At 46.1% G+C, this 19192-nt stretch overlaps 2 protein-coding genes across 5 annotated transcripts in view; one reads left to right on the top strand and one right to left on the bottom strand.

Moving 5' to 3' along the window:
- Nucleotides 1-19192, bottom strand: part of C17H12orf76 (chromosome 17 C12orf76 homolog) — a 209380-nt gene that overhangs the window by 55328 nt on the left and 134860 nt on the right. The window lies entirely within an intron of this gene.
- KIAA1671 (KIAA1671 ortholog) overlaps nt 2536-19192 on the top strand; it is a 64817-nt gene continuing 48160 nt past the window's right edge. For 3 of the 4 annotated variants that reach the window (XR_010348860.1, XM_064393007.1, XM_064393009.1), the window contains exon 1: nt 2536-2812. The gene's annotated coding sequence lies outside the window, so the exon portion shown is untranslated. Of the gene's footprint in view, nt 2813-3650; nt 3727-19192 lie in introns of all 4 variants that reach the window. The other variant, XM_064393008.1, reaches the window with a different exon arrangement.

Genomic DNA, 19192 nt, shown 5'->3' with positions numbered 1-19192 from the left:
GCCGCCATCCCGCCGGCGCAGCTCTGCCCCGGGCCTGCCGCACCTCCAACCAGCCCGAGTTTCTGTGGCCACTTTGAAGCTCCCAGGTCTCATCTCCCGGGGCATTTGCCAAGGCACCCGCTGAGGCTCCTCCTCTCACAGTGGGAAACAAGACAGCGGCTCCCTGGGAACACGGCTGCTCTCTTGAAGCATCCATTTGAATGCAGCTCCCAGGGCTGTGGAGCCTCCACAGCCTGGCGTGCCCAGTTCTCCCGCTCTGTCTCTGTGGAGGTGTTTTTGTGGAGGGAGCTGCCATTAAGTGGCTCCTGAATAACTGATCAGGCGCTTTTCTCGTTCCTTATGACTTTGCTGAGAGCCCCGTGTGCCGGAGCAGGGATTCCCAGCCATGGGTGGAACAAGAACCGCTTCAAAGAGGTGCAAGAGACAGGAACACCGTCCTTGCAGAGGCGCTGATCCAAGCCGTGGATCGGCCTCGTCTGTGCCAGAGCTGCAGGGAGGGTGCTGGCGGGGAAAGGTGGCTGAGGGGATGGGTTACGGCTTGGCTTCTGGAAAAGTGGAAAGGCAAATGAGTCATGGAATTGGGATCCCTTGGTGTGGTGAAGATAAAAGGGTTGCTAAGGTGGGGAAAACACCTATATTATCCTGATTTGGGAGCAAGGGGGGAAGCTGTGGGAAAGTGATCTTAATTTAAATGGGATGTGGGTGGGAACAGAGGAGGCAAGGCGAGCTCCATATTCCTGCTGCTGTTACAGGGCTGGATGTTTTTCTGCTGAAACTTTTCCTCTTGCTCCCATCCATGCACCTGCTAAGCTACAGAGACTCTGCCTGGCTTCCTTGGAATGGATCATGGAGAGATCCAGTGGCTCCACTGGCTCAGGAGCCCTGTGCCTGCAACAGAAGGAGATTTGGGCTGGTTAAAGGCAGAATGAGTTCCCCATGGAGGGCAGGGACACAGGACCTGCTGCCTGGTCTTTCCCTGTCCTGCCAAGAGCTGGGATGAGGACATGGAGATGGATTTTCCCTGTGCCATGGCATCGCCCTGGCCCCTGGCCAGCCCATCATCCACACTCCCCTTCCTCCTGCCGTGAGTCATGGCCTCGCCTCGGAGCTGACTTTGGCCTCCTCGGCAGGGAGCCACACCTTTGGTAATGACAAAAAGCAGCACTTGGAGCTTTTGAACTGTGACAGCTGTGGCATGGAGAGGATGCCAGTGGGCAGATTCCATGACTTGGGTGCCATTCCTGAGAGGACTAAAGAAAAACACTCCCTGGTCTGAGCAGAAATGTTTCCTTTCTGATTTTCTCTGCTCTGAGGCAATGTTTCCTGGACTGGGCTCCACAGCTGTGCTACGCTGAGAGTGACAGAAGGACAGTGGTGGCCAAGGAGCTGCCACTGGTGGCCACAAAATTGGGTTTTTTACCTAGTATGCAACAAGCCAATAATGACACAATCGAGAGAGAGTCATTGATTATTTATTTCAGGGTTATGCAGCCTGGGTGCTCAGTATATTCCACAAATCCAGCACACCCCACTGACTTTCCTGCTGTTGTTTACACACAGAAATTCAGAGTTAGTAACTTTCCAAGCACAATCCTTTATTAGGGTTTGTCAGTAATTTCCATGCAAGTTGCTTCTCCACATGCCCAAGGGAAGGGTCTTCACCTGGGCAGGGTCTTTCTAACCTGTAGGTGTGATTTTTATTATTGTAACAAACATAGTTCAGCTACAGAATGCACCAGCTTTGAAAGTTACCAATGTTTATGTAAACATACATCAATTTCTTAGTTCGGGTCCCTAAAGCTTGTAGTTTCAGGGTGTCCTTGACTAAGGGATGCAGCTATTGCCTGTTCCACTGATTAGAATCACAGAATCCCAGAGCAGTTGTGGTGGGAAGGGCTCTCTGGAGATCATCCAGTCCAACCCCTCCGCCAAGGCAGGGTGACCTGGAGCAGGTGACACAGGATTGCATCCAGGTGGGTTTGGAATGTGTCCAGAGAGGGAGACTCCTCCCTGGGCAGCTGTCCCAGCGCTCAGCCACCCTCCATGGGAAGAGCCTCTTCCTCCTGTTGAGGTGGAACTTGTGTTAACTGCTCCTTATCACCGGGCACCACTGAGTAGAGCCTGGCACCATCCTCTTGGGACAGGATTTGAGGTGTTTGTATGGATTGCTGAGATTCCTTCCAGACTGACCAGGCCCAGCTCCTGCAGTCTCTCCTCATCACAAAAACGCTCCAGATCCCTCATTATCCTTGTGGCCTCGGCTGAACCCAGTCCAGTATCTCCCTTTTTCCTTTGACCTCGTCCAGAAGCAGACACAATAAGATAATCTTGACACACCCCACATTTTCCAGCCCTACCCACGCCCAACCGCTGTCCCTGGGGACGGCGGGGCCGGGACTCGAACCCGCGCCCCGCGCGGAGCAGGTGGAGCGGGGCGGAGCCAATCGCGGCCGCGCTGCGCGGAGGAAGCCCCGCCCACGGCCCGCACCGCGCGGTCACCATGGCAACAGCGGCGCTTCCCGCGGGGCCCCGCGGCCGCCGGGGCGAAGGGGCCGGACCGGCACCGGGGCGGGACATTCCCGCCTCCCGCCGCCTTCCCGCCGCCCTCCCGCCGCCTTCCCGCAGCCCCTCGCTCCGGGGAAGCGCCGAGGGACGGCCCCCTGCCCGCCCCGCCCCCGGCCGTGCCCGGCCGCCGCTCTCCGCCGCCGCGGGGGAAAGGCCGCTGCGCGCCCAACTTCACTTCAAGCAACTTCCCCGGCGCGGCGGAGCCGGTGCTGGGCTTTGCGGAGGGAGCAGCCGGTGGTTGGGCTGGGTGAGTGCTGCTGGCGGAGCCACGGGGGTGGGACAAAGGCGGGCAGCGCTCGCTCAGCCGTAGGGCCGGCACGGGAATCCCTTCCCCGCTTCCCCCGGGGTGCCTCGCCCTCCTCGCCGGCTCCCGGGGAACCGCGAGGGGGTCCCGTGCCCAGGGTGGCCCCTCGCCCCGCTGCCGGACCTCCCGGCTGCTTCTTTCCCACTGCGTCAGCGCCAAGGGCTTGTGTCCTCGCGGGTTAAAAGAAGAGAAAAGCCCCCCTCCAAAAAAAAAAAAATCCTTTTGTGGTTCCAGTCCGGCGGCTGGAGGTGGGCAGGGGTTGTAGGTGGTTTTTGGTGGATGGTGTTGTTGCTCGTGGTTCTGAGGATTAGAGCGCAATTTTGTAATCCACGAGGGCTGCAGTTATCTGTTCCTCGCTGGATTAGGGATGGTAATGTGCTTGGAGGTCTTAAATGGACAAATAAAGATGCTCCCCCCTTTCTCCCCCCCTGGTTTGCAGAGCAGGAGGGATTCAGGCTTCCCCGAGAGTGGTATGTGACTCCTTAATGCCTTGGATTTCGGGAAATATATTATCTGCTCGTTAAAATTACTTCGAAGTGCCAGTTTAAAGTCATCATGCTGCTTTTTAATTGAAGATTTTCATATCTTTGTTTGTTGGCAACGTGTGTGCATAGAATCCCAGGCTAGTTTGGGTTGGAAAGGATCTTAAAGCTCATCTCATTCCAACCCCCCTGCTAAGGGCATATATTTTTGTTTTGGAAGCACTCGGGTGGACAGATTTGTGTTGTTCTGGTGGCATGCAGCTCATTTGTTAATTTTTCCTCCTAACTCCAAATCCCAGCGGTTTATATGTGCACGGAGAGCCGTGGAGTGCTGCTTCTGGGTGGATATAGCTGGTCCAAAAAGATCACGTGGAGGTCAGTTCCTTGAATTTGCACGGAGTCCTGGGCTCGGGTTTGGGAGGGAGCAGCGCTGGGATTCTGGATGGGTGAAGCTAATCAGTGAAATCCCAGAATTTCCTGTGTGGTGCTGCACGGAGCCGGGTGGAAAGCTTTGCGTTCCTGAGCCTGCCTGCAGCATTGTTGCTGTTCTTGCCTTTCTCCCGTCTGGAGGTGGGAGATTAATCCCGTGGATTCAGGTATTGACTTGACTTCTATTTCTGTGGCGTAATCCGGGCGATTCTGATTTGTGTGTGAGGAATGGGATTAGGGGAAATCACACTTGGCAGATGGCGGAGCCCTTCTGTGCCATTAGGAGATATTGTAACCTTTGATTATACCTGCAGGTCTGGTAATAGAATTCCATTCCAGATCAAATATTGCTCGTGATAAATTACTGGGATCACATTAAAGGAGCTGCAGCAAACAGAAATTGATGTTTTGTCCAAACTGGTGCTTTACTCCGGGGTGGTAATTGCAGGCAATTTTCCCTGTCTGCTGAGGGGTAAACTCTGTTTCCAGGGTAACTGGGAAGTTGTTCAGCTGCTTCTGAGGTACTTTTTTGCCAGAGCTGAAGGTTGTTGGCATTTTCTTTTCCTTGTCTCTCCTCCACAAACCAGAAAGATTTGCATCTCTCTAACGACCACATGAAAATGGGAGTTTTCTTTGTTTTCCTGTGACGTTTGCAGGGTGTGTAGGGGAAGCAGACAGTTGTGTGGCAGAAATGCTAATAAAGTTGCCTGGCAGCTTAATCCAGGTAAAGACTTTCTCAGAAAAAAAAATCTTTCAAGAATTTATAAACTTTTCCCCTCTTTTGTTTTTTGGCTAGGATTTTCTTCACAATGTGCTGTGCCTTTTCCTGTAAGAATTATCAGGGATATTTAATAGTAAGCAAAACTATAAAGCCTTTGTGCTTCAGAGTAGTTAAGGAGGTTGGAATCCTATTTAAATAGATGTTGTAGCCTGTAATTCCCTTTTGATAGGTGTAGAGTTTATTGAAAATGGGTGTGTAAACTTTTCCTCTGTTTCAGACAATGCCCTAAGCTAAGTCTAAGCTAAATGCTTCCTTCCCAATGTATAGAAGACACAGAACCAAGTCACTCTGGAGTGTCACAGTATGGAAAGTCCCTAAAAGGAGGCAAAGTCTAGGACCGTTTCCAACTCGAATACTTTGGTTTGTCATTTTTTTGCTGTCTCATTTTATATGTGGCAGTAAAGGACGTGCACAGCCCCGGCCCCAGGGTTGTGCTCACGCTGCAGTTCTGGAGCTGCTGCTCTTATGGCAGGAGAAAGGGCACAGTACCCATCTGTGCTCCTCCTCATGGCCTGACGAGATAACCAGGGATTCAGAAAATTTCCATGGCTGATGATGAAGCAGTTTTTCCCTCTGCCATACTGAGGCTTTGTGTAGCTGCAGGATTTTTTTCTTGTGTTTTTTTTTTTTTAATTCCATTTTCAGCCATGTGCAGCACCATCACCTTGGGTGTTAATTGAGCCCCTTAAGTGTGCAGACTCCTCTGGCAGTGGCAATGGGCTTCCCAAATGCCTGATTTCTTCCAAAGTGGAAAAAACCCACTTACAACTTGAAAATAGGCTTTACTGAAAGCAGGAATTTCAGACTTTGTGTTTCATAATTTTACCAGCCCTTCCTGCCCCATGTGCTCAAGGTGACATTCAGACCACATGTGAAAGAAGCAGGTCCTGACCAGCAGGTCCCAGGAGGATGGAGAGCTGAGGTATTCCTGCTCCTGGGATTCTTTGCACAGCTCTGTGATTTCACTTGGGTGTTGTCCTGGACTCTGCTCCATTCAGCACTCATGTTTCTCTGGCTATTAGATAATTTTGAAACCAGTCCTGTCACCTGCCCTCTCTTTGGCACGTGTTTGGTTACTGCAGAGTGCAAAAGGAGCTCAGTCTCTGTGGTAATGAATGTGCTGCTCTCCACTCCCTGGTCCTTGCCCCGGAGTTATTCTGTGTTTGGTTGTTGCTCATGGAGCTTCCTCCCTTCTGGCAGATTTTCCAAGTAACACGTGAATCAAATTGATATGATTTCTCTGTCCTTGAGTTTGTGTGAAGTTTTCTTATCTCTGTTTACAATCTTGAAAATTCTGGTGTAGTGTTGCTTGTGGGGAGTGCTGTGCAGATCAGGGATCACATTGGAGAGGATTTCCCTGAGTGTGTCAGTTAGGGACACCTTACAGTTGTGATTTCCTCTCCTTGCTGCTCATGTGTTTAAAAATTGTGCTGGTTTCTTTTGGGCAGTTTCATAGACAAAGGTGTTTCTCCAAGCCATGGTGTGATTTCTCAAATTGATACTCCACAGAAGTTGATAATTTGGCACTGTTTCTATCCAGGGAAGTGTCCTTTGGCAGTACATTGGTCATGCTGGGTAGTTAGTGAAAAAATTGACTAATTGTGGGTGTGTCTAAATGCAGATTGGAGTGTTCTGCATCCACTTATGTGTAATGTTGCTGTTCTTTCCTCATTTTCAAGCTGTTTATTTTAATGGATTGTTTTCTTGCATGAGGTTTGAAGTCTTTCACTTCCCAAGCTGGGTGAGTGTCCATGATGCTGTTGATCATAGGGAGGTGTGCAGTGCTGCAGCCTTTCTGCTCATTGATTTTATAAATTTATTTATTTCTTAGGGTAGGTGCAGCTTGTTCAACTCTCAAGTAGCAGGCAGCATTTGAGGAGGAAGGGACCATTCCAGTGAATCCTTTCTGGAGCAGGAGATCCTGCTGTGTGCTGTGGGCTGCTTGGAAAAGCGAGACTGAAATAAATGCTCAATCCTGCAAGCCCAGGCATGAGGCTTGTGGTGATGCTGTGAGCCCAGTCTGTATCACTGCTTTGTGTTTGGTGCACAGGGGTGACTGGAACCTGGGAATGTTGCAATGTTTTTAGGTGTGTTTTTAGTTTTGTGTTAAGAATTGCCCAAAGGCATTGTAGGGCAAAAGCCACAGATTTTTTGCTTTTGCTTCAGAAATCTCTTTAAATGAAGAGTCCCTGGTTGTGGTAGTAGGATTTGCAGTGTAAACCACTGCGTGGTTGTCTTGAGCTTGCAGCCAAAGAGACTGGAATAATAGCATCAGGAGAGCTGAGGAATTCTCTCCACAGCAACCAGGCTTGAATCCTAATCATGGCCCTCGGAGCCACCACAGGCTTGGTGGGTTTAACAGCTCAACTGGAAGACTCCATGCTTGACAAACTCAAGATGCACCTGCTCTAGGCAGCTGGATGTGCAGACTTTTCCTAAAAATGTCCAGGAATTGGCTCTTGGGTTGCCTGGACGTGCTTCCAGTGAGATTTGACTGCTGATTCTGAAGAGATGCTCTTCTTGCTGGGTTAGGGGTGAAGTTGGTTCTCTGTTTTCTTGTCCTTCATTGACTCTCAGTGAGAGAGGGACATCCATGAACTTCTGAACTCTCAGGCCATTCTTTTCAAGCTGAGTTCCAGGAATAATTAAAATATTTACAAGCAACAAAGCCAGAGCAAGTCAATTGCTCTTTGCCTTGAGAGGGCTTCTATAGGTGAGGAGGACTTTCCATGTCTTGAGTTCTGTTAACTGGCAGGAAAAACAAATTCTCATGGAAACCTGGATATTGAGTGTTGCCAAAACATACTAAATTTAGCGTGGTGACTGTTTTATCTATTTGCAGCTATTGCTTAAAAAAAAACAAACCCTAATGTTTCCCTCTTATTTAATGATTGGTACGACCTGAACATCTGATCACAGAAGGATGTTTAAGTCTACTGCGTGATGATTCTCCTCAGGCCTAGGCTTAAAGAATTCAGACTCTTAAGATTAAGCTGTTTATGGGAGCATACTTTAGGTTCTTTTCTCAAATCAAGGAGGTTTATTTTCTTGGTTCCCACTGTCTTTGTTCTGGGAATATATAATGCTGGAACTTTTGCAAACAAAGACACTTCCAAACAGCTTGGGGATATTTTTCAGTGCATCTGCATAAATAGGAGATCATTAATACATTTTTTTTTGCAGTTCCTGAATGCCTTACACTTACGTTGAGACAATGGGAGTTGAGTTTTCTTTTTATGCTCTTCATCTTTACAAAACACGCTTGAGGAGAGGAAGTGAATGTTTTCTGGGGGTTGTGTGATTGTGGTGATGCAGCTTGAGCAGTCCAGGGCACAGAGAGGGTTATTATCCAAAACACTGCTTGTTTGTGGTTGAGTCATGTCCAATGAGCACACACTTAAACATTGGGGGTGGGGGGATCCGGGCTCTTCTAAAGCCACTTACAGAGCTGTTCATTAAAAGTTCTTATCAGAATTAAGTGCCAAAACTTCCAGTTTTGGGCTAGAGTAAAGCCTCTGCTTGCCTGAAAGGAGATAGTGTTGGTCTTGGAGCAGTGTGAGAACTGAAAGCTTCTTACTATTGTAGTAATTACGAGTCAGGATGGTCATTAGGCTGCTGTAACGAGCAGGAAAAGATGACAATTCAGTTGCTGGAGGTTTGGTGTGTCCCCAGTTTTCACTTGGAGGGAAGAAGCGTGTGCGCTCCAGCAGCTCCTCCAAAGAGCGATGTGGGCAGCTTTGGAGTGAGCCTTGTCTTACTGCACACAGCTAGACGGGCTTTAATGTGGGCAGGGAGGAGATCTGAGCCTTATTTCCAGGTCAAAACACCCCTTTCATTTGGTTGGGGGCTGGGAATTGCCAGGAGCCGAGTGGGCTGTTAACTCCAGCTCCAGGCTTGACCCAGTTCTGGGAAGCTCCGAGCGGGCAATTCCAGCTCTGCTGCAGGGGCAGCGCTGGGATGTGGAGATGGATGGCAAAGAGAGAGGAAAAATCACTTAGCTGCGTTCTGGTGTTTAAATCTAAACGACGTGGGTTTAGATGCTCGGTCTGTACTTTGTTAGTTTTCCTTTGATTTTGGCAGTTACCCTTCATAACCCTTCCCACCTCTTTCCAGGGGTAGGAAGCTGCCAGTGTTTTAGTGAAATGCATGGAAATAAGAGGATTTGTGTGTGCTTTTAGTGCTGCTACATTGTTGCCATACACAGCAGCCTCTTCTGTTTATATTTTCATAGTGACTGTTTTTGTAATCACATTATTGGTTAAATATGTGCTTTCAGTGCCTTTCAACAAGCGATGTTAATAAATGTCAAGTTCTAAAACTGGTTATTCCTGCTGTTGTAAAATGAGGACCATCATTATTTTACAGTGTTGGTGAGACTTTGAAAGGCACGAACAGGAGGGGAATTTTAAGTTTGCCTTTATTTTGCTCTTTTAATGAGCTCAGCCTTGAGCCTGTGCTGGGCTTGGCTGTCTCAGTGCAGAGCCGTAGCACCGGAGTTGTGCCAACATTTAGGAGGGATGTTTATCTGCTGGGAGTATGTTCAACCATACAAGGCTTTCGATGGACAAAGCTGCCTCATCCATAACGAGGCCAGCAAACCAGGATGTGTTTTAAACAGAGCTGGAATTTCTGGCCACTGTAACTGTTGGATATTTCATGAGAATACTGGGAATTCTTCATTGACCCAAGCGAGCACAACAGGCCTTTCTGCTGGAGCTGAGCAGCACGGCTGGCTCGCTCCCTCACTGAGGGACTTTACAGAAATGTCACTGTTGTTATTGTTGTCAAACAGTGTCTTACTGTATTGGCACTATTGAATGTCAAATATTAGTGTAATCTGTCGTTAGAATGTTTTCAGCAACATGATGGCTGCAGAGCTATCTAAATACCATCCTGTTCCTGCTGTAAACATGATGCAGTGTGGGTTTTTTGAATGTTTGAGCAGTAGTAACAGTTCTGTCCAAGAGAAGCTGGGGCTGCCCCATCCTTGGAAGTGTCCAAGGCCGGGTTGGATGGGGCTTGGAACAACCTGGTTTGTGGAAAGTGTCCCTGCCCATGGCAGGAGATGGAATGAGATGAGCTTTAAGATGCCTTCTAACACTTCTTCTATAATACATATATTCATTTATCCAAGTAATATTAGATATTTCTAAAATGTATGGATTTATGTATCATAATTCTTACAAGTCATCATAATGTTCAGTTAATGTTCTTCACAAAATGAATATTTAAAAAAATAATTAAATCACTGCAGCTCGGCGGCTGCTGTCTGCTAAGGAGAGATTAAATGAATCACTCTGATTACAGCAGAGTTTCCAGTACAACTTCAGGTCTTTGTTGCTCTCCTAAGTACAGTTTTAGTCACTGTTCCTGTGTGGATGTGCTGGAGAGGTTTCCACGTGTCTGACCTGCTCTCACTTGACAGGGCAGTGGTGTTTTGTTGCCTCCTTCCCCAGCTGGGTGAATCACAGCCCCCATCAGAAATGCTCATCAATAGTTACAGGTCAGCATTTCAAGAAGGTCAGGGAGGCTGCTTTCTGCCTCGTGAGCATTATGCTAATTCAGTCGTTAAACGTATTGGAATTGTGCTTCCTTTTGCTTCTGCAGTGCTTGCAGATTCCATGGGAGCCTTTTCCCTGAGCTCGGAGCACACAGGGTTAGTTTTGGGCAGGGAGAGGTTTTCTTGTAGCCTGTGTTGTAGTCAGACACAGGAAATGTGTCTGTAGATCTCAGTGTGAATCTGTTCTTCATGTGAAATATTTGCTTGAATAGTGTCACTGTCACGTTGGTGCTCATGCATGAGGAGGAACTCGAAGGGAGGTGATGGAGAGGCTGAAGGCTTAAGATGAAATACGTATTTTCCTCTCCCAAAGGCACTTCACTGAAGCACCTGTGTAACTGTACAGTACTGACACCTCTGAGGAACCATATTGAGCCTTTTCTCTCTCATTTGTTTTTAAATACTGGGAATGTATTTTAGTATTGCTTCCACACCACCACATGTAGAATCTTCAGAGATTATTTGTGCTCTGTGTGTGTGATCCATGTGTAAAGTTATGATCACACAGAGCATTGTCTTTGTTGATATTGGACTGTTGCACACAATGTACAAAGCAATTGATCTGGAATCCAGGTTTGTTCTACTGTAGATTTATGGCCGGCTCAGATGGTGTTTTCACAGACTTGGCTCTGTAGGGAGCAGGTTCATATATTTTTCAAGTTGTCTCAGAAATTCTTGTTTCACTTCCATTGTATTATTTTATTTATAATTTAACAGCTTTCATGTCAAATTTGCACCCTTCAAAAATGCTGAAAATGGTTACTTTTAAGGTTAAAGCTTTTTCCATCTTTGTTCACCTTGACTGTAGAAGTGGTTGTGCTCTCTTCTCTGTCATGTCTTGTCTAGTAACCCTGGAAAGCTGGGCTTGAACCGAGCTCCCAGAGCCCAGGGCTGGAGCTGCTCACAGAGAGAGTCAGCACCACAATTTGTCAGATCTAATGGCTCTGCTCCTGCTCACATCTGGGCTGAAGGCTGGAGTAAAAAACTTGTTAAGGCACGAGTGTATGTTTTAAAATATATAATTAACAGAAGGTTGTTTATAACTGTTTACCAATGTGCAAGACAGTGTTTGTAGTAGGTTGGACTGGCTTTTATTAGACTTCAGAATCTGTGGCGTTTATCACTTTGCTGCAGAGCAAACAGGCCACACATTGCACTGGGCAGGTTTGGTCAGGCAGAGCTCTTCCAGTCTGGCTGCTTTTTGTTAATGCTGATTTTTTGAACACTTTGGCTCTTGAGCCTGATAACTTTGTGGAGGAGAACTCACCAGGCTGACCAGGGCAGTTCCTGGGCAGAGTTTGTGTCCGGTAGTTCACATGGACCTTTTGTCTGTGGTTTGCTGCTTGATTCATGTGTGATGAAACAAAATGAAAAAATTGCCCAATCTTCTTCACTGAGCAGGTGTCTTCTGTTGGCTCATCATGTTTCAAAACTGCAGATTACTAGAAAATGAAAAGAAATTAGATTTTGTGCCTAAGTCACTTCTGAAGCATCCTTCACCAGCTGCTGTCTCATGAAAGATGTTGGGATATGTGGATCTTTAATTTCCTTTCCTACTTTGCCACTTCACATTCAGTTGCTTGGATTAATGTGGCTCCTGTTCTGTAACTGATTTTGCTCAGGTGGGATTCCTCCTTCAGAAATTCTTGATGCAGTGTCAGTTATCTGTTTTTATGACAACTTCATGCCACCCTTTGAACTTGCAGATCTGTACCAGAAAGGCCAGCGAGGGAGTTGGCTCAGCAGATTTCTCAGTAGCTGCAGGACTTGCTGTGCCTCTTGAGGCTGGTGAATGTCTCTGCCTTCCAGAGGCCTCCAGTGGTGTTAACAGTGGTCACAGTGGGTCATGCTTCACTGTGGGACTCTGTGGGGACAGGCATGAACAGAGGTGGGGAGCTGGGAGAATTGATGTATCCTGGTTTTTGAGTCAAATTTCAGTCCAAGGATCCTTCTTTGTAATAACTTTGGAAGGGTGTTTCTAAATTCACTGTGAGATAGTTTCTCAGAGCATATCCAAGGAAGGGATTTAGTAACCCAAAAACTGAGATCAGGTGCCAGGGCTGCTGTAACTGTGGTGTGAGTGTGGCTGGCTGGGGGTGGTTTGAGGGAAGCTTCATGGTCTGGCTGCTCAGGGGCAAGTGAGTGCTCATGCTGAGGCACTCAGATCTGGATGAACTGGTGAGGACAAACCTGTGATCTTTCACTCCTCCTAATTCTTGTGAGCTGCAAAATATAGCCTGTGTCAGCTATTCATTATTCATTGCCTTAAAATCTAAGTGATCTCTACATTGGACCATGAGTTCCGAGTGCTTTTGTGTTACTCTTCTATCTTCATTTTGATGTTTAAGTGCCTCTCTGCTCTCTGTGCTTACAACTTCTCAAAAAATTAAAAAGCCCCCAGGGTTCACTTGTGGTTAAAAATGCCCTTCTGTGCCAAAGCTGTGAATGTGAGCAGCCCCTGGGGGTCCCTGTGCTGGGCATGTTCCACACCAGTGCTTGTGCACATCCAGGCACTCCCAGGCTCCCAGTGCCACCAGAGCTGGTTTTTCCCACTCCAGCTATTTCTTTATCTTTCACCCCCCTCGATAAATACATTAATGTTTTTAGTGCCTGAACTGTTGTCTTTCAATTAATAGGCATTTTTTCCCCCTTCTGTGCTTTCTCAAGCGTGTAGGGAGGTGGAGGAGATTGTTTAGTACTCACAAAGCTTTTGGGTAGTGTACGTGTTATCAATAATTCATTACAGGCCTTGATTTTGCTGAATAATGTTGTGTTTCTGAAGAACAAGGTAGTGTACAATGCATGTGCAGGCTTGTTGCTGTCGGAGTTCTTGGCTTAAACATCCTTTTGTTCAGAAATGAGGAGAAATGCAGTGTCACTGCTCTGGCTCCTCACAGTCACACGCAACCCTCTGTGCTCTGTTCCATTCCTGGGGCTTTGGGGGAAGAGGAAGCTCCTTTGTGAGTTGCTGCTAACAATGCCCTGCTCACAGGCTACCAAAGGAACACTTGTACAAGCTGGCAATACCCAGCCAGTGGTTCTGAGGTGGGCGTTTGCATTAATGTGGGGGAAAAAAAACCTATTTCCTGCATATGTGAAAAGCCAGATGTGCCCACTGAAGGAAAAAGAGGAGCCTTATCATCAAGGCAGCAGCAGCAGCTCCTCTGGCACAACGTCAGGCTTTGTTGACAGAGCAGGTTTGTTCTGGGTGTGCAGCTTAGGGCACTTTATTGATGGCTGGCAGGAGGCAGCACCCTGCTGCAGCACCATATCCTACCTGATTTAATGCCAGGTGCAGTACACAAGGAAGAGATCAAAGAGCTGTTGGAACACTGGGAACAACCTGAAAGGCAAAAGGATTTCATGTCTCAGTATGCCAGTGTGTTGTAGGGCAGAGGGTGACATAAGGGATTTTGGCTCAGGCATGATATATGCCACCAAGTATTTGGCTTTTATAACAATATTTGATTTGACTCAGAATAGATCCACCCATCTCTCCTTAGTCCAATGTTTTTTTTCACTATCTTTGAGACAGGAGTGGAAATGGTAAATCTGAGGGTCATGTCCATTTGATCTGAATGAGTTTTAATGGCTCCATCAGTATCCTGAAAGACATAACTGGAGTAAAATTAATCCAGTTTAATACTGTTAATAATTTTCTAGTTCCAAGTTGGGTCATCTTTTCTGTGAAGCACTTCAATTGCTGCTGTAGAGCTGAGATGCAGGTGCTGCCTGGGAGATGGAGCTGTGTTGTTTATTAGTGCCAGCTCTGCCAGTCCTTTGTCACAGTGCTTGTCTCCTGCAGCAGTACCAGGGAGATCTGCTTATCTCCAGCTCAGCACTGCTGTGCTGCAGCTTTGCAGGCTTCATCTTCAGGGCACAGGTTGTTGTGACTCAGAGGAGCAGGCTTTGAAATTGTTCATTTGTTGAAGAACAGAATCATCTGTTCCTGGGAACCACCTGGTCCAGCCCCTGTTTATCAGGGTCCTGCTCCCTTGCAGCTGCAGTTCATTTCCAGAGCACTGCCTGGTACGAGTATTTTGGGCTCGAGTGTATTTGCTTGTTGACTGAACTTGACTACGTGCTTATGCTCTGACTAATCAAGTATCTGAAAGGTGGAATGATGGACTGAGTGGAGAAATTGCTGTGACACAGTGTTGGCTCTCTGTTTTGATAGAAAATGTGTCATTAGCAGCCAAATTGAAAGCTGTTGAACACAGAGCTTTTTGCATATGATTTTTTTTAAGATCACAAGTAGCAAACCAGCCATCAGAGAAAACATCTGATAGCAGAGCTGTGAGAGCTGAAGCAGTACATAAATATTCGTACCAAGAATGTGCAGTGACAGTTTTCCCCAGATCTCCCAGGGAGGCTGTGGAGTCTCCCTCCGTGTAGTTATTCCAGAGCCATGTGCCATGTGCTCTGAAATGACCCTGCTTGAGCAGGAAGATGGGACCAGCTGACCCTCTGTGGTCCCTTCCAGCCTGAGCCAGTCTGTGATCGTGTGACTTCTTTTAGTCCAGGTGAAAGCTTAGGAGCAGTGTAATCTCTTGCAGCATCTCTGCTCTGAGTGTTTTATCAGTAGCTGCCACGTGCTCTTTGTGAATGAGTCTTTGCTGGCGACTGTGCAGCTTCCAAATGTGTCTGACAGGAAAAGTACAGGTACAAAAATAATGCACTGTAAACCTGCTTTCTTGTTTTTGCAGGAGCAAAGGAATGTTAATTCTTAGCCCTCGGATACATGTTAGTCACCATAGCTATGTATACACATATATCGTTTTTAATGTCGTGATTTTGGTCTTCTTGCCCATCACTCTCTTTCCTTTGTCCTCCAGTTTTATGGGTTCAGGTTTTCTCCAGATTAAACTGTTGAAGTGATCTCTTGGTGTGTTCAAGGTCATGCTCCAAGGCCAGTAGCCTTAAGTTTTCTGAAAGTCTGGATGAAGCCACTTTTTTTTTTCCTCTCCATATGGCAATACCTTAATTCATTTTTCAGCACTCAGATGAATGTATAAAGGCTCAGTATTTATAAATTCGTCCTGGTGACCCCATGTCAATCACAGGACAGCTTGAGCTGGTTGTACTTTCTGAAGGTGGTTTACTGTGCCAGGCCACAAATGCGTTTTCCAGCGCTGGAAATCCATTAGAATTTGAGGAGGCAGATCAGAGGATTAGGGGCTTTGTCCTTCTGACACAAAAGCACCTGCTGTGCATGAAGGCAAGCAGGAAATGTCTTCTCACCTCATGCTATTTCTGTGTTTCAGTGACCTTCAGAGGCTGGGTTTGTGTAGAGAGATCCTTCCCCTGATTCTTGCCTGGGGGCACAGGGCCATGGGTCAGCTTTATTTCTGAAGTCTTCAAAGTGCTGTGGAGGCACTTGCCTATTTTTGTAACAAGTAGGTGGATTTTTTCAATAAACCAAAGCCCCCGGATCTGCTTCACTCAATCCTTTGACTTGAATTCCTCAGCAGGTCAGCCAAGCCCTGTCTCCCACAGTTCACATGAGCTTTGGTGTCCCCACCAGGCTGCCAGGCTCAGCAAGGTGCTGTGCTGCAGGGCTATTTTTACTGCACCTCTGCTCATCAAGGAGTTCCAATGTCAGTGTCCAAGTAGCTTCCACCACTGTTTTGGGAAGAAAATGTCCCAGTTATATCATTGCTGCTTTTAAAGCATTTGCAGCAGCTGGTGGCTCTGAAGGCAGCAAATAAAACAAAGTCCAGTGGTGATATCCATGTCCTGTCAGCTCTGAGATCAAACAGTTGTCCTTCCCTTGTTGCCAAAAGGATGAGAAATATGCACAGTTACAGTAAATATTTCCAGGTGTGGGTGGTCTCTAAGCTCCTTTTACTGCTGGAACGTGGTACCGAGCGTGGTGTTGTGGAGGGGAGTATCAACTGGAAGAATGCCAAAGTTGTTTTTCAATCCCATATTTCTGTCTGTGCTGCAGCTGGCTCATCCATCTCCTTACACTCCTTCAGCTGTGTCCATGGTGTGCTTGCCAAACGAGAGCATTCCCACCCAAAGCTGGAGCCTCTGGAGAAACACAGCCCTGCCTCAGTTCTGGGGCTTTGGAAAGTGCTGCCTGCTCGAGGTCAGAGGGATCAGTAGCTGCCTGATGTATTTATGAAACTATAATGAGCCAAATTTCACCTTTTTAAAGCAAGGTCGTGGAGAAAATACACTCAAAGGACGCATATATAAATTAGCTTTTGATTAATTCTATCATATTCAGGATGTGCAGCATAAGATATCAAAAAGAGAGTCAGGGATTTAACCCATTCCTTCAGAATCCATGCAGGAAAACTTAACTCTAGCCAAAATTTATTTTAAATACAGTCAAAAGTGAAGTTAAGCTTCCTTCAACAAGAAGACTGTGTTGCAATTAGCCAGCAGGAAGTTTCATGATGATTTTGAAAAGGTATGAGGAGAAATTTGCCAAATTGCAGATTCAAGTACCCACCCTCTGCTGTGTCTAGGACATAACCCCATTGACTTTTGGGAGCTGCAGGTAGAATAAAGTCCTCCCTGAAACAACCAAACATCTTCCTGGAAGAGCCTTAATTTGACTTATTAATCTTTTTCAGTTCCATAGTCAGTTTTTCTTGCTTGTAGCCAAACCTGATCATTAATATTTTATCTGGCACGCAATGCAGTTGTTTCTGGAATGTCTTTTTTTTTTTTCCTGCTTAACTGCATGGGAAGGTTATTTGCAGGTCTTGTTTGTGGTTTAAAATAATTTGCAAGGATGAAACCTAAAAGAACATTAGCAGGAGTTGAAGCTGACCACAAAAGCAAAGGTTTGATGAGAGAAGCAAACAGAACAGCATTCTGAGGCCTGCTGGGAATACCCACCTTCTGCACAAATACACTTTTAACCTCACTTCAGCCTTATCCCATAATTCATGTTTTTCTGCAGAATGTCATCCTTAGCTGGCAGAAATCAGGATTTTGCTTTTTTTGCCTATTTCAACTGCCAAAAGAATTGGACTTTCTGAAAATACCCACCCAGTAATGAGCTGGGTGGAATCCCTTGTGTGGAATGCTGGAGGTAAAAGATGATTCACACAGGAGGGTGAGGATATGCAGCTTCTGGTACCAAAAAATGGTGATTCACCACCATTTAATGTAATTTTCATTTGGTTGGGGTTTTTTTCCTACCTGAGACTCAAGAGACTTTCAAAACAAATTAAGCCTACTGTGAATCTGGAAAGGGAAGAGAGTTTCCTCTGAAACTGTCAATGAGAGGCTTGGGGAGAAGGAAATTGTGGAATTGGGGTGTGAGGAGGCAGTTGTGCAGGTCAGAGGAAATGCCAAGAGTGTTCTGTCAGTCCCTGTGCTCTTGAGGGATCTCTTGAGTAGAAAACAATATACAAAAAGGAGAATCTCCAGCCAAGACCTGGCTTGGACAAAGTTGATCTTGACCAAGGTGTTGGCCTGAATTGTTTGTAGAGCAGTGGTCATTGCCCCCAAAGCCCAGTGCAGAAATTTCTGGAGCTGAATACCCAAAAAATGGGTACTTGATACTAAATCTGTGGTAGCAAACTGTTCTTTTCTAAAGGGGGATATTCTGAAGCTGTTTTCTAGAAAGAACTGTAGCAATCTTTTGTACATGAATCCTGTTGGGTTACGTTTTATATGTGACACACAGACATTGTTATGAAAATTGCACAGACTGACAGCTGTGGAAACATATTATTACATGTAATTTTTTACCCAAATCATTCTCTCCAGACACATCTGTCTCATGAATTCAAGGAGATTTGGAGGATGACTCCCTTTGCCCCACAGCCATCATGGTGCATTCTCTCCTGGTTACACCCAGTAGCATTTTGCTGTTGAATCCATAAATTAATCACAGAATCCCAGACTGTTTTATGTTGGGAGGGTCAGGGACAACTTCCACTAGCCCAGGTTGTTCCAAGTTGTGTCCAACTTGTCCCTGGACACTTCCAGGGATGGGGCAACCTCTGCCAGGGCCTCCCACCCTCACTGTGTTTTCCTGAATCCCTGTCTCAGCTGATTGTCCTGCTACATCAGGAATGTGATCTTAAATTCATACTGGCCATTCCAATATATTTAACATAGAATTTTTGCTTTACTGAATAAATATTACAACCTCTATGGGGCCAGCTTGAATTACTTAAACTGCTGTTCTATAACTTGTTACCATTTTAACTGCCCAATCTTTGCAGCGTGGAGATCAAAATACAAGGTGTAAAGTTCTCACCGTGGGACTGAGGTGGCAGCCCTTAATGGAAAGGGAGGCTGGAAATGCTGCAGCTCTTCAGTGCAGCTGCACGGGGGTGAAGCTCTGGCAGGTGATGGTCGTTATGCAATTGTACTGGCAGGAGCAATTAGAGATTTACAAGTGCTTGTAAATGCTGCTATTTATAGGTCGGACACTTTATTTAACAAAATGCTAATCTTTTCTGTAGTGGGAGGAAATGTCAGAGTGGAGTCTGTCATGCTTGGGTTGGGACTGGACTCTATAATGTCCAAAAGAACAGCCCTTAGTTCTTTTTGTAAAAGAGAAGAATTAAAGGTTTCCAAGAGACTTGGACATGGGAAATGGAGGAAGGATATTTTGAATTTTGCAATATTTTGGAATTCTAGTATTAATGATCTGTGGTGCTTTGCAGATCTATCTGGCTTGTGAGATTTGGAATATGTAGTTTTAATTCTCAGCCTTCTAGTTTTCATTATTGAAAAGCAGAACTGAGTTACTGTGGAAAAGATAATTTAAATGCATTTTATTAGCTGTTTTTACTTTGCGAATAAACTTGTCCTCACAAATTAAAAATTAGAGCCATTATGGAAGTATTTTTGATAATCTCTCCCTTTAAGAGACCCTGAATGTCCTCTTAAATACTACTGATGGATCCCACTGCAGCAAATAATAATGTGAATGAGGCTTAAACCCAAAAATAGAAAAAGCCTGCTTTTTTTTTTACTGAATTAGTTTCACGATCTACTTGGTTGTGAAAGTTTCAAAATAAGGTTTTTTGTGTTATTTTTGTTGCGCTGTAGTAAGTTATGTTCTTGTCAGCACTGACACTCATACGTGCACAGTA

Source organism: Passer domesticus, chromosome 17 (assembly GCF_036417665.1).
Source record: "Passer domesticus isolate bPasDom1 chromosome 17, bPasDom1.hap1, whole genome shotgun sequence".
NCBI lineage: Eukaryota > Metazoa > Chordata > Aves > Passeriformes > Passeridae > Passer > Passer domesticus.
Note: the sequence above shows the minus strand (reverse complement) of the source record. Positions and strands in the feature narration are given on the sequence as shown.